We start from the raw sequence: 14,359 nt of genomic DNA, 5'->3' as shown, positions 1-14,359 counted from the left end.
GAGCAAAGATTGGTGCCCCCATAATTTAGGTATGGTTTACAAATGCCATGATATCAAATTCAAATAATTGAATGGACTTCATGTTGAATTCAATTTTTTTAAACCACCTTAAGTTGAATTCAAATGTATGCTATTTCATAGGTAGCTATTTATAATGTCCGTTGTGTAACTTTCGTATGTATAATGTGCTTTACACACACAACATGAACTATACTCACGTTTATATTCGATTGCTAAAGCGATGCATTGTCTGGAGTTCAAAATACTAACTATGTGGATCAATTGTGTCGAATAATAACATAGAGATGCTCAAATTCGATAGAATCTAGATGTCTGATGGATCAATGACTGCTCCTTACGCGAATTGCAAATATCATGATCCCATCCTAATATTTGGATACAATTTATATCTTTAATCAATGTGTAGAGGAGTCTTTTACGTGTAGTTTCACTCTCCATCGGTGGTCTCTCACACATGCTCACACACTCTCTCCCGAGGTGTCTTTCTCGCACACATGCTCTAGATATAACCCTCCCTCCCTCTCGTAACCATTTACAACTGTTTTCACTAACCTTTATCAAAAGCACTCTTCCTCTCGCAAACATACAGACGCACAATCCTCATCGACCCTTTCTATATACATGGACCTGCCTACGTGTCTCATGTACGCACATTATCTGTACGCCTGTCTCTCACGCATTGTCTCACACCTCTCTTCCTAATCGACGAGTATGATTCTAGCAGAGCATTCTGTAGGATTCCCCTTAAAGTTAGGTTGGATGAATAGTAATATCAGAGATAAAGGGGTTACCTTAGTCCGAGAACCTAGGGTTACAAATCCTAGCCGGCTTTGTCAGTGGACATAGAGTCCTTCACAATTCTGCTATCTTTGTCTTGTACGACTAGTCATCCATGGGTCTTCCTAAATGCTTCATGGGCCGACGAATGTGGCGCAGGTCGGAACCGAATGAAGGGCCTCACCTCGACCCACCGGACCTCACGCGGTGACACACCCTCTGCCCCCACGTCTCATTATCTTCTCACACCCACACATACCAACACAAACACCACACACACAGAAAATTTCTCCTGGTGCCTCTATTCCCTCCCCCCTTGCATATACACACTCAAGGGAATGGAATCTCTTGTCGTGACATCATATTCGTCTCTCTCTCTAGAGCACTCTCATTTCTCGTGCTATCTCTCCCACGCCCCCCCCGTCGGCCCCTCTATCCATGCCTCTCTCGAATACGTAATACACACACATACCTCTCTAGGCCCCGCCAAATGCATCAACTACACATTCACACATGTTACATCACGTACCCCATTGATCTAAAAAGCCCTCTCTTCACGTTTATTTCGCATACAACATTCCTTTTGAATAAAGTGTGGACAAAAAATTATTTTAGAGTTTCTACATATATACAACATTACAAAGTTATATGGAGGAGTACGAACGCTAATTTGCATTGCATGGTGCCCACAATGATATTTATTCCGCACTGTGAATTTGTATATTTTTATACTATATACAAAGTTAGTCATAATAAAGAGAAATGAAGAGCATCTCTCTCTCTCCATCGCATACCCCCCTGTACGCCCCTTTCACGTATGCACACAAAACTATCTCCAGGTCCTCTAAAAGTAAGCCCTCAAAAAATTCACGCATGTTTCATCTTTGTCTCGCGATATATGCAATGACGATCATTGTATTTGAAGCGAAAGCACGATACATACATTGGACTTCAGAATCCACTCATTACGGTCACCATTTACGTTTAGTGGTTATTATACAGTCACGGGCTCACGGTACAAGTCTGTATCTGCTCATGACATGACTAGTTGACTAGTTAAACGCTCCACGTGGCACCTCTAGTGTTGCATCACATTATCTCACTACCATCGTGCCCACCTGTCGACTTGTATCTACTCTACATCTACACTCTTATAAAATACATAAAATACACTCTTATGAAAAACAGAGTTGGTGATGATGGTGTGCCTGCCATCCTGCAATATAGGTCGTCCGATTTATATCTGACGGATAGGAAAGAAACTATGGCAATTTTGCAAAAAGGTACCCACACACCTCTCCACATTTGCAAATAAGGCCTTCCCTCGTTCATCCTTTTCTCTCACAAGATAAACAAGTCATACAAATGCATCTTGATGTTACGTGCAACGCACGGGCATCTTGCTAGTAAGAATGAAAACAAACGACAAAAAATATTTGGACGGTGGTTCGAAGTCATGACCGCGGGCACAGCGGACAAGGTGGCCTTGTATTTGTATGCTGAGCCGTCTATTTTAACACACAGGAGCTGGTGTGGTGATTATACACACACGCACGCATGCACACGAACTGCATCCACGCAACACTAACACAAACACATGCACCCACGCACGCACGCAACACTCACACGTACACACGCAGCCACGCACGCACGCGACACTCACACGCACACATGCACGCATGCATGCACACACCAGTACACCACACGACCAACACACACTCTCACGCTCAAGTGCTCAACCTACACGTGCATGCGCACACATCAGGCCCTGACAGACACATACACAACCAGGTGATTCCCGCACACGGGTTGGAGCCTTGTCGCGCCTGCGTAAATTTGTGTTTATCTGACCTTTTGCCTATGCGAACTGATAGCTGGGACCCACAAGGAACGTGGTCAATTTAACTAGTCAAGATGGCGCCATGCAGACTATTTGGCCGGTCAACAGAGTGCAATCCGATGCTGAACTATGAGCAAGTGACCGTATAATCACCGCAAAACATATATAGTGACCGTAATCAGCTTATTCTGAAGTTCGGTGACCGTATTACGCTTTTCTCTCTGTAGGCCCTCCAAAACTACATCTCTACACGTTCTCGCATGTTACATCTAACAACTATGCAATACAGCACTACTACTACACTCTAACACAATAAATCATATATCATATTGTTACTTATAATTATTCAGTTTGCATACATTAAAATTGCCTTTCAAATGTATGGCCAGTATCATCTACCGTGCGGGAAAAATCCCGCCCTTTCCTGTTTAATCGGGTTTGTATCGATGGATCGTGCGAAACAGCAAAACTATAGTACTATACAGTACTACAAGTGACAGTTCACTGGGCCGTCGTGTCGTCTACTCCTCCATCGTAAGAGTGGAGCGCTCGCTTTCATCAATCTTCTAGTCCCTTTCGCCGACATGTGGGACATCAAGCTACTGGGTCCACGTGCCATGCCAGAATACAGTGCAGAGCAGCCGGGGTGAAGCACCCCAGTCATGGCGTCGGCGTAGTAATGAGCAATGAGGCGTCAAATCACAAGCTGCACCTTTCCCGCAGTTAAGTTGGAGGGACGAAGCAACCATCATTTCACTCGTTGCTGAATCCGCTTCTGCCTCATCTTCTTCAACTTAACCACGTGTTGCTTCTGCCGTTGTTCTGCCTCATGTGGGACGCGGATCAGCTTGGTAAAGCACTGACACGTGGGACCGCATGTTAGCAAACCGCCAGGACAACGTCCTCCGAAAATAAGAAGCCTAATCCTAGACTTACAAAGGGCTACGTAGCTGCTACGTATACTTTCCATCTAATCTATATATGCCCCCCTGATTTTCAGGTGGGGTGGGCCTAATCCTCTCCTTTAATCCAATCAAATAGTCCCACATCACATCAGTTCATAAATTTACATAAACCATTACGTGGATGTAGCATTGCTCAAATAAGAAACCTCCCCCGCCATCCGCGCGGCAAAATCACCTCCTTTTTACTAATCTTGATTCTATAATTTTTTAGATTAATATAATTGAGATTTGTATAGATAGCACACAGGAGCAAAACCAAGTGGTACGGTTAAGGGCAATCACAATGTGTAGCCAAATGTGAAAATAGCTTTTGGCATCGTGGGAACCATTGTGGACGGTGTTGCCAAAGCCAAAAAGATGGAACCAAAGCTCCCTGATTGATTGATTGAAGGAAAGAAGAAATGCAACGTCTCTCCTCTTTCTCCCATGCTTGGATGCATGTAGTATAGTATAGAGCACAGAGTCTACTCCCCTGTCCCTTCTATCACAAATCACAAAGCAGTGAGGCGTCAAATCACAAAAGCACGGACGAAGCAACCATCATTTCACTCTTCGCTGACTCCGCTTCTCCATCGTCCTCTTCGTGAAACCATCTCACCGCACTAGTACTCCTAGTAGTACTAGTAAAGGACTTCCTGGATGCAAATAAGGCGGTTGTCTCGGCTTGCAGGCGGCACTTGCGAACGACTTACCGTGGTCTCCCTCAGTGGTGTTCTCCGTCGAACGCACTTCGCCAAACCACCCAAAAAAAAAGATATCATTGACGTCACCGCAATGGGGAAGCAAGTCAAATATAGTTACTACCTCCATTTTTTTGTACACAAGGCCAGTATATCAAAATTACAATTTGCAAAGGGCCACTAACACTAATCGAGGAAAAATTGATGGGGTTAGCAATCAAGGACATTAATGTCCCCTGCATGCATGGGGAAGTGAGAAGGTTGGTTTGCATGGCGCTGCATTAATCAAGCGATGAGGAGTGAGATGGTTAGCTCTTTGGTCTTTGGAGAAAAAAATACGCATTAATTGACACGTGAAACGAGGATTTGTATCGATTAAATCCCGCGAAGGAAAACCCCGCCTTTCTTTTTTAACACTAGTACTCCTAGTACGTACGTACTTATCCTGTTTGGGTCTAGGCCTTGCATTGCCAAACTTTGCCACACATTTTTGCCAAGCTTGCCTAAAGTTTTCAAAATGAGAAGGAGGTACACTTGCGCACGGCTGTCGCGGTCGCACCGCACCCTCACACGGTTGCTCCTGCACGCCGCGGTCGCACCGCACCCTCACACAGTCGCTCCTGCACGCCGCAAACCCAACAAAGGGAACGCACCCTCACTGACACGTGATGTCGCATGTGAACAAACCAAACTCAGCCATCCTATCGCTGGCACATAATTTTCGTTCATAGAGTATGTTTATCCAACCGCATGTTGGGGAGTATCCGTACGGCCCGTGCGGTGGTCTGTTGGGGAAGAAGAAGAGGTGAGGAAGAAGGAAAGAAGGGTTAGGAGACGTAGGATATTCATCCAACCGCCTGAAATGGTAGACTGACCCAAGTCAGGTGACTTGCATAACAAATATATGTTTTTACACAGCAAAAGATCCATAAAAACAACAACATAAAGAAAAACTATCACTGCTCGCGGAAAGAGACGGCCTCGTCGTCTTTGGCTGCCGGCGCGAACCAGCCGTCGCTGCCGACGTGTGTCTCCGCACCGTGGTTGTCCTTGGCCTCCAGCTACTCGTTCAAGCGGAGCGTGCGGGCGCTCTGCACGGACGAGAGCACAGCCCGGTTCAAGTCGAGGACGTCCAGTTCAGCCTGCAGGAGGGCCTCGATGGCAGTGGCATCCGCGCGCACCTAGTCGAGTCGAGCCTCCGCCGCCCGGTTCAAGTCCAGGATATCCGGTTCCGCCTGCAGGAGGGCGTTGATGAGAACAGCATCCGCGCGCTCTGCGTCGAGTCGAGCCTCTGCCGCCCGGTTCAAGTCCAGGACGTCCGGTTCCGCCTGCAGGAGGGCCTCGATGGCAGCGGCATCCGCGCGCTCCGCCTCAAGTTGAGCCTCCGCCGCCCGGTTCACATCCACATCTGGTTCCGCCTGCAGGAGAGCCTCGATGGCAGCGACATGCGCGCGCTCCGCGTCGAGTTGAGCCTCTGCCTTCCGGTCCTCCTTTAGTATCGCCATGTTGAACCGCTGGTCCGCCTGCGCCATGGGGGACTCAGACGCCGGCACGAAGTCGACGTCCATCGTCTCATACCCATCGGGGGCCTTCTGCGCCGCGACCTCCGCCATGAACATTGGATCGGCTTCCTCCTCCTCGTAGCTTGGCTCCAGAGAACTCGGGGATTGGCCCACGCAAAGCGAGCTTGGGAACGGAGGTCTGTGGCGCCGACCGCCGCCGCGATTTCTGCGCGGCGCTCCGGCGTCAGCATCTTGTAGTAAGTGATCTTGCGGCGCACCATGGCTTTTCGACGAACTAGGGGACGCTTGATGCGGGCTAGGGGATCGAAAGGTGGGGGAATGGGCTAGAGATTTGGTGTGGTTTTAGGGCAGTGGCTGGCGTAGGCCGAGCAGCGAAGGTTCTAGTGTGAATAGTGGTTCCGGTGACGACCGGTCAATCGGTTTTACTGTACATCGCTCTTGTCGCGTTCGCGTTGCAGCCCGGCACGCTGGACCCTCCACGTCGCTCACCGAATGGAACGCGCTTCGTCTTGCGTTTTCGCTCGCTTGTGGGACCGCAGTTGAGAGCAAACCGACGTCCCTCCCCCTCCCCGCCCGCGTCATTTATTATACCACCACTCCCTCCGTTTTATGCGGAGTAAATAAAAATAGAGGGAGTATACTACGGATGAGGATCCCCTGACGTGGCCGAACCCATTGAGTAACTGACATGCGGGGCCTAGCAAGCATGGGGTCCGCAAGTAAGTGACCGAAAGGGAGGGTAAGGCAGGAATACCTACGTCAGAGGATCCACTTCCACTATACTACTTTGACCAAATGTTAGAGTAATAATATATGACATGCAACTTACACAAATGTTAGAGTAATAATATATGACATGCAACTTACACAAAGCATACAGGGTCTAATGCGTTTTTCGAGGCTAACTTTGACCAAATGTTAGAGTAATATTATATGACATGCAACTTACACAAAGCATACGGTCAAATTCGTATGTGAAAGGAGTTTCCAATGATATAAGTTTCACATTATACATCTCATGTACTATTAATCTTGTAAATAGTCAAATTGGAAACCATCTCGAGTACAAATCTAGGAGTACGTACGAATCTAACAATATTGATTGGGCGTTATTGAATGTTGATACCTTTTTGATCAAAGTAGAGATACTTTGACTACACATAAAACTTATATGTAAACTAGAAAGGATAGGGGGAGTATATTGTATGTTCAAAAACAAAACGAACATTGAATACCCTTTATATATGATTTGCGGATGCTATGATCACCGGTTCAAAATTTTGAATCCGCCTTAGGTATCACGTGCCCCCACTCGTTCCCTCTCGATTTCATCTCGGGGTCCGGAGATCTATTGAAAGAGGACTAGGGTGGGTACATGCGAATGATACTCGGCGGAATGTTCAAATGAGACATGCGGGAGGATGGACTCGACTAGAGGGCGACATGATAGATGGAGAAGAGGGTTGGAGAGGAATGAGAAATAAGCAAACGCCACATGATTATACTTGAATGGCTCAAATAAACAATAAGTTGTCTCGCTTGGCCTACATAGTGAAAGGCCTAATGCGCAACGCAGAGCACTGACGCTCGAATATGGCCGGGAAAACAGGGAAACCGACATGTGGGGCACACCCGTCGGGACGATGTAGCGTAGACTAGTCCAATGGAGGAGCTGGCCCACGACCTCCTCGCCACCGACAACCGTTCAGGTGGGTCGTTGGGGCCAACAATGGGGCGCAGCTCCAGCACCGCCTCTGGACACGGCGACCGCGGTGAGCGGCACGCTCATATCGTCGCTAGACACGGTCGGTTTCAGTGTGCCGACGGTGGCGTTAGTGCTGTGGCACGACCAACGGTATGTGTGGTTTGTGCCCAAGGTTGCCCCATCAAAGCATTGGGTAGCCAAAATTTTGGTTGAGGTATTGGTTGATCATGATTTGGCCGACATTGGCAAGAAAAATGAACTAGAGTTGGCTAGAGTTCATTGGCATGCCAAAGAAATGGCAACCATCCAAACAAAGACCAATCTTTGGGTCATGACCAAAATTTTGGTTGAGGTATTGGTTGCCCATGATTTGGCCGACATTGGCAAGAAAAATGAACTAGAGTTGGCTAGAGTTCATTGGCATGCCAAAAAATGGCAACCATCCAAACAAAGACCAATCTTTGGGTCATGACCAAAATTTTGGTAAGGTGCACTTTGGCCACAATCCAAACACAACCCAACACCCGGCTCGTCAAGGATGCACGGGGCGCCGCGACGCATCCACGGAGTGGTGTAGCGCGGCCAACTGCATCCTCTGGACCTGAGACCATGCCGGGTCGTCTTGCTTTTTCAGTGACATGCGGGGATCGCATGTGAGCAAAGGGCATCTCCAACGTTGCCACGACCGCAGCTGACTACCCTGGCACACCAAAACCCTCGTCCCTCGCACCGTCGCACGGTGCATTCCCAGCCGGCGCCAGCTACCCGCATTCATGACGTCCGTTCGTATGTCATCATTAAGAGGCTCGGTGCCCGAGGAACCAACTCCGGCGACTTAGAGCAAGTATAGTAGAGCTGAGTCAGCGGGCTATAAGGAATAAACTAGTATATTATGCTTAGTTGGAGCAAAGAGAAGAGGAGAGAGAAGGTAAGCGGGCTCTTCGTGAAGAGCCAGCTCTAGCACGTGCTCCTAGGCACTTTGTGAGAATGAAAGGTGTGCCGCATAATAAAAATGTAGTACACTCTTTTGATCTACTATTATACATGTTGGCTATAAGATGGGTTGTAGATGACATGGCACTGGCTTACAGCCAGCAGCTGGCTATACTATTAACCATGCTCTTAATGACGCACCCGGACGCTTGGCCTCACCGGAATGCGCTACTTAAAGCGGCAACGCCCAGCTAACCTCCACACCATAGCGCATCGTCCTCCTACCTGGCACCACATCCGCCATGACCGCAAGTGCGAACGCTCTGCGGGAGAGCTTGTCTTCGGGGATGAAGCTCGAGGTCGCCGCCCTCGCTCAAGTCGCCTCTCGCGACGCAATAGCGGCGTAGCCGGACGCGGACGCGACCGCACAAGCGGTGGCCACGCTGGCGGCCGACGACGGGAGCACCGTCAGCCACGCGTCCTACTTGTCGCCGTCCAACGTCCGGCACCGCCGAGGTCGGGGACTCCTCCGAGGATGAGTAGGGCATGGGAGGCGGCAGGGCATGGTGTGCCAACTGGCCGGTCCGTATCCCATGTTCTACTCTTCCTCGCCGGAGACCGCACCTTCCCTTCACGGGTCTTGAACCCCGCCCCCGTACATAGAGATCGCAGATGGAGGACGTCGATCGCCGCCGTAGAATAGGTTTAGGGACGGGTTTCTTTTATTTTTCTGTCCTATAAAAGTTCGAAATGTAATGAAAATCTGCCGTCTTTGCATTAATCTCGGCCGGTGTATATGAACTTTCACAATAATATACATGGTGGTGGGCCCCTCCCTCCCCCCAATCTACAATCAGCAGCTCACACGTTTCACATTACGTTAATTACGTAACTGGGATTATGTAGGTGTAGCATTACTCGTCCTAAAAAACCCAACTAAGCCAACCTCCCAGCATATCGCGTGGGAAAAGACCCGGCCGTGCCGTTTTAGTCGGGATTACCGGATTACTAGTAGTAGTATCGATGGATCGCGCGAAGCAACAAATTTTATTTTGAGGGGGCGAAGCACCTAGTTTAAAAGGAAAAAAGGCGGTACCCTCACAGCACTCCTGTCGCGGTCGCATTGCACCCCACACACGTTCGGTCCTGCACACGGCTCACGCAAACGGAACGCGCTTCGGCTTGCCTCTTCACTGACACGTGGGACTGTACTTGGAGAAACCGACCATGCACCAAACTCCCCCCGCCCACCGCGCGAAAAACCTCCCCCCCCCCACACCCAAAAATTCCCCCCAAATCCGATTCAACCGCCCTTCGGCCAACTAGCCAATAATATTCCCCAAACCCCCCTCCCCCCTGTCCCCCTCCACTCCATTCGCTCCGCCAAAGCCGCCCTCCCCGCTGCGCCGATACATCGGCGCCGCGGTTCGGTGATCCTCTCACTCCCACAGTACGCTCTCGTAGACTACCGTCCTCTAGCCGCGCCGCCACCTCTGGCTACGTTCTTGTGGAGGCGCACGGCGGTCAGCGCCGCCACCGCTGGCAACATTCGTGTGGAGACGCATGGCGGTCAGCTTCTCCCACGGTACGCGCATTCTAGACTACGGCTCCGTTCATGTCGGTGTAGCGCTGAATGTTAGCTGATAGACGCTATTAATCTCACTGTTTGCCGAAGTAGTTTACTATCAATATGCTCTGCTTAAGCAGCTTCCTTGCCCTGTTCTGCACTCAATCTGCTTAGCTGAGATGGCATGCCAAGGCCGATTAGTTGCTAAAATATCCTGCCATATATTTATTGTGACATAGATTGCCATGGTCTAGTAGCCAATCTGTTAGGTGAAATAGCTCTACACCGTTTTATACTCGATCTTTGTTGCTGCGATGGCCTTCGATAGTTCGATGGCTGTGTGCTCGGCCTCATTGACTGCTGAAATAGCCTGCCATAATTTGGCACTCAAATATGTTTGCTGAATTAGCTTTACATATATTTCGTTACTTAGATCTGCTCGTCCAAATATATTGCCATAGCTTTAGACATCGACCTAGGTATTTTTTCTAGACTTCATAAAAAAGCATATATGTTTTTCCTGTAATATCTAGTAGAAGAACTAATTTGTATGTCTAACAGATGGACAGGACTTGGATAACTTCTGCTTGAAGATTCTCCGCTGCATATGTCGAGGGGGTTGAAAACTTCATGAACTTTATCAGAGCTGAGTACGGTGGTCTGAAATCAGATGTGCTCTGCCCGTGTAGCAGTTGTATGAATTCAGTTACAAGACCCCAATCAACTGTGCAAAATCATCTACACTTGTATGGGATGTCGGTCACATATACTAGGTGGGTTCATCATGGTGAAGCTATGAACGTCAATGTTATTGACTACGTGGAAGCAGCAGATCACCATCTTGATCTGCCTGATGCTCAGGTGGAAGAGGAGGAGGAGGTGGTGGTGGCGGAGCGAGTGAGTTTGACCAACATTGAAACAATGCTACGAAATGCTCGTGCATTCCGTGAACTTTCACCTGCAGAATAAAAACAGTGGGCCCGCATGTTGGAGCAATGCAACGTTGTTGTCACCCCAGGAAATAAGATGTCAGTATTCTCAGCTATGGTCACCTTTCTTCGGGTGAAGACATCTGAGCGGATGACCAACAAATCATTCGATGCGATGTTGGCTGCTTTCCGTGAATCTTTCCCAGATGCATCTGAGCTGCCACACACCTACAGTAAAATGAAGAATTTCCTTCGTGTAGTTGGAATTGGATATGATATGATCCATGTTTGTAAGAATAATTGTGTTCTGTTCCGGAAGGATTATGCCAACTTAAGTGAATGCCCGAAATGCAAATCATCAAGATGGAAAGATGGCGATGCTGTGAAGAGGATTCCTCATAATGTTCTGAGACATTTTCCAAATATACCAAGATTGCAGAGGTTGTTTCATGATGCTGAAACAAGAGAGGATGTACTGTGGCATTCTAGGAACCAGGAGTACAGAGATCAGAATGTAATGAGCCTTCCATCTCATGGTAGTGAGTGGAAAAGCTTCAATGATAAACACAAAGAGTTTCCTGCTGACCCGAGACACATTAGACTTGGCTTAGCTTCAGATGGATTTAACCCATTTGGCCACCAGAGCGCCACATATAGCATGTGGCCAGTGCTTGTTATCCCTTACAACATGCCTCCAAATGTCTGCACCAAAGAATCAAACTACATGATGGCCTTGCTCATCCCAGGTCCAAAAAGTCCTGGAAAGGATTTTGATTTGTTCATGGAGCCTCTTGTGGAGGAACTTCAACAGCTATGGAAGGGTGTTCTCACTCGAGGCCTATATAGCAGCCCACCAGCTGATTTCTTTCTGCGTGTTGTTGTAATTTGGTGCATCCATGATTATCCGGCTTTGGGCACTATGTCAGGGCAAACGACACATGGTTACAATGCATGTGTTCACTGTGACAGGAATCCGCTGTCATACACAATACTTAGCAAGATCTGTTACATTGGACATCGCCGTTTCCTTGCCAAGGACAAGCCGCATCCTAGAAAATACCGAAGACATGTGTTCAATGCAAAGCATGAAAACCATGATGCGCCAAAGAGGCTCACCGCCGATGAGTTGCAAGTGGAATTAGAGAAGGTCAGGCATATTACACCAGGAAACCATCCTGGTAATGGTAGCGGGAAAAGGAAGCGTGGCAGGGTAGAAGAGAGATTATTGTTTACCCGCAGGTCCACTTTGTGGGACTTGGAGTATTGGAAAGATTTGGATCTGCGGCATAATCTTGATGTGATGCACATCAAGAAAAATATATGTGACAGCATTATCGGCACACTTCTTAATATTGAAGGCAAGACGAAAGATACCTTAAAATCTTGGATTGATTTGACACACCTGGGTATCAGAAAGGATTTGCAGGTGCAAGATGAAGGTAAACCCCGGGATATGGCACCAGCTGTGTACGTCTTGGACAAGGTAAAAAGAAAAGAATTCTGCGAGGTCCTGTCACGTGTGAGATTCCCACATGGATTTGCTTCCAACCCTGAAAGGAGAGTCAGTGCAGATGGAAACAAGGTACAAGGGTTGAAAACTCATGACTGCCACGTCCTTTGGGCCGCCCTGACTTATACAGAGCAGTTGCAGAGTTGGGACAATTCTTTAGGGAATCTGCAGTAGGAATATCAGGATAGATGCTTTGGAGCGTCTTAGAGACAAGATACCAACTATCCTATGCGACCTTGAGAAGATATATCCTCCAGCCTTCTTTGATGTGATGGTGCATTTGGCTGTTCATCTACCTGATGAGGCACTACTTAGAGGTCCAGTACAGTATGGCTGGATGTACCCTATTGAAAGGCGGCTAGGCACTTTCAAGGGCTATGTTAGGAACAGAGCTAGACCCGAGGGTTCCATTGCAGAGGCCTACATTGCTACAGAAGCGTTGACATTCTGCTCAAAATACATTGAAACAGCTGATCAGCTTAGCAAAGAGGTGGGTGAAGACAATCCCGGGCTCAATGTTTTTGATTATTCTGTTTGAGTTACAGGGAAGAGTCGACAAGAGGACAAACCTAAAGATTTGGACAAAATGGTTTGGTATGTGTTGAATAACTGTCCTGGTATACTACCTTATATCAAGTAAGTGCAGTACTGCAGCTTATACATCGTAATCTACTAAACTTGCAGCACATTCTTATATATTTAGATGTTTGACGCGATCACTATGTTGTGCAGCATATACAAAGAGGAGTTACTGCCGCAAAATCCAAGAAACATTGACAAACTGGTTATGGCAGGATTTGCAAAATGGTTCAAGAACCATGTAAGCTTTTGAAGTGCACTGTCAGTTTTTTTAATATATTGAGTACATAAGATGATCAGCTTGTCTATTTTCTAACCCATAGGTTAAGAAGATGCGGGAGGATGGGCAGGCAGTTGATGATGCCCTTTACTCACTAGCAATGGGTCCTGATACTCGGGTAAGACATTATGAATCTTGCGTTGTTGGAGATGTGCGCTACAACACCCTTGCACGAGACGAAGGCAGGAAGACACAAAACAGTGCCATCATGAGCACGGATACGTATGACAAAGAGACAACTGAAATGTATGCTAACATAACAGACATTGTTCAGTTGCAGTATATCTCCAGTTTCGAGGATCATCGGTGTGTGGTTCTGTTGTGCTGTCGTTGGTATAACCTGTTTTCCAGGATCGCAAAACCCAGAGCTGATGATTATTTCAAATCCATCAATGTCAAGGCGGCGTACCAGACCAACGAGCCTTTTATTTTGGCAAATCAAGCAACACAGATATTTTTCTTGGAAGACACATTTGCACGTAGAGATGACTGGAGAGTATTGCAAAGGTTTGAGTAGAGGAATTCGTTTAATCAAGTTGCACAACAAGATGATGCTTACACTGCTCCTGATGTAAAAGATAACACAGATGTTCCTAGAATCTTTGAGAACCATCACGTCAATGACGCCGGCGAAAAGATTGCTTGTCGTGCTGTGACATACAAGAGTTGATCAAGAAGAAGCCAACGTTCGAGGACGTTGAGGACGAAGAAGAAGATGACACCGTGGGGAATTACGATTCAGACTGATACACATGGCGAAGATGTTGACGCTGCTGCTGCGGATGATGATTACATTGCTTTTGTCGTATTTGCCTGTCAGAAGACGTTTTTTTATCTACTATGTGAAATTGTGTTTGCTATGACAACTGAAACCTGATGAACATGTTGTTTAGTATTTTGCTGTGAGAACATCACTTGTTATGTATGCTGATTTGTGTTTGGTGATTGTATGACAACTAAAACATGATGACATTGTTGTTTAGTTGTACTCATATTTGGCTGTGAAACTTGAATTTGATGACATAGTTTGCTGTTGGACTGCAATTTGCT

Source organism: Aegilops tauschii, chromosome 2 (genome assembly GCF_002575655.3).
Source record: "Aegilops tauschii subsp. strangulata cultivar AL8/78 chromosome 2, Aet v6.0, whole genome shotgun sequence".
In the NCBI taxonomy this organism is placed as follows: Eukaryota; Viridiplantae; Streptophyta; class Magnoliopsida; order Poales; family Poaceae; genus Aegilops; species Aegilops tauschii.
The sequence above is the reverse complement of the archived record's forward strand: the minus strand, read 5'-3'. Positions refer to the sequence as shown.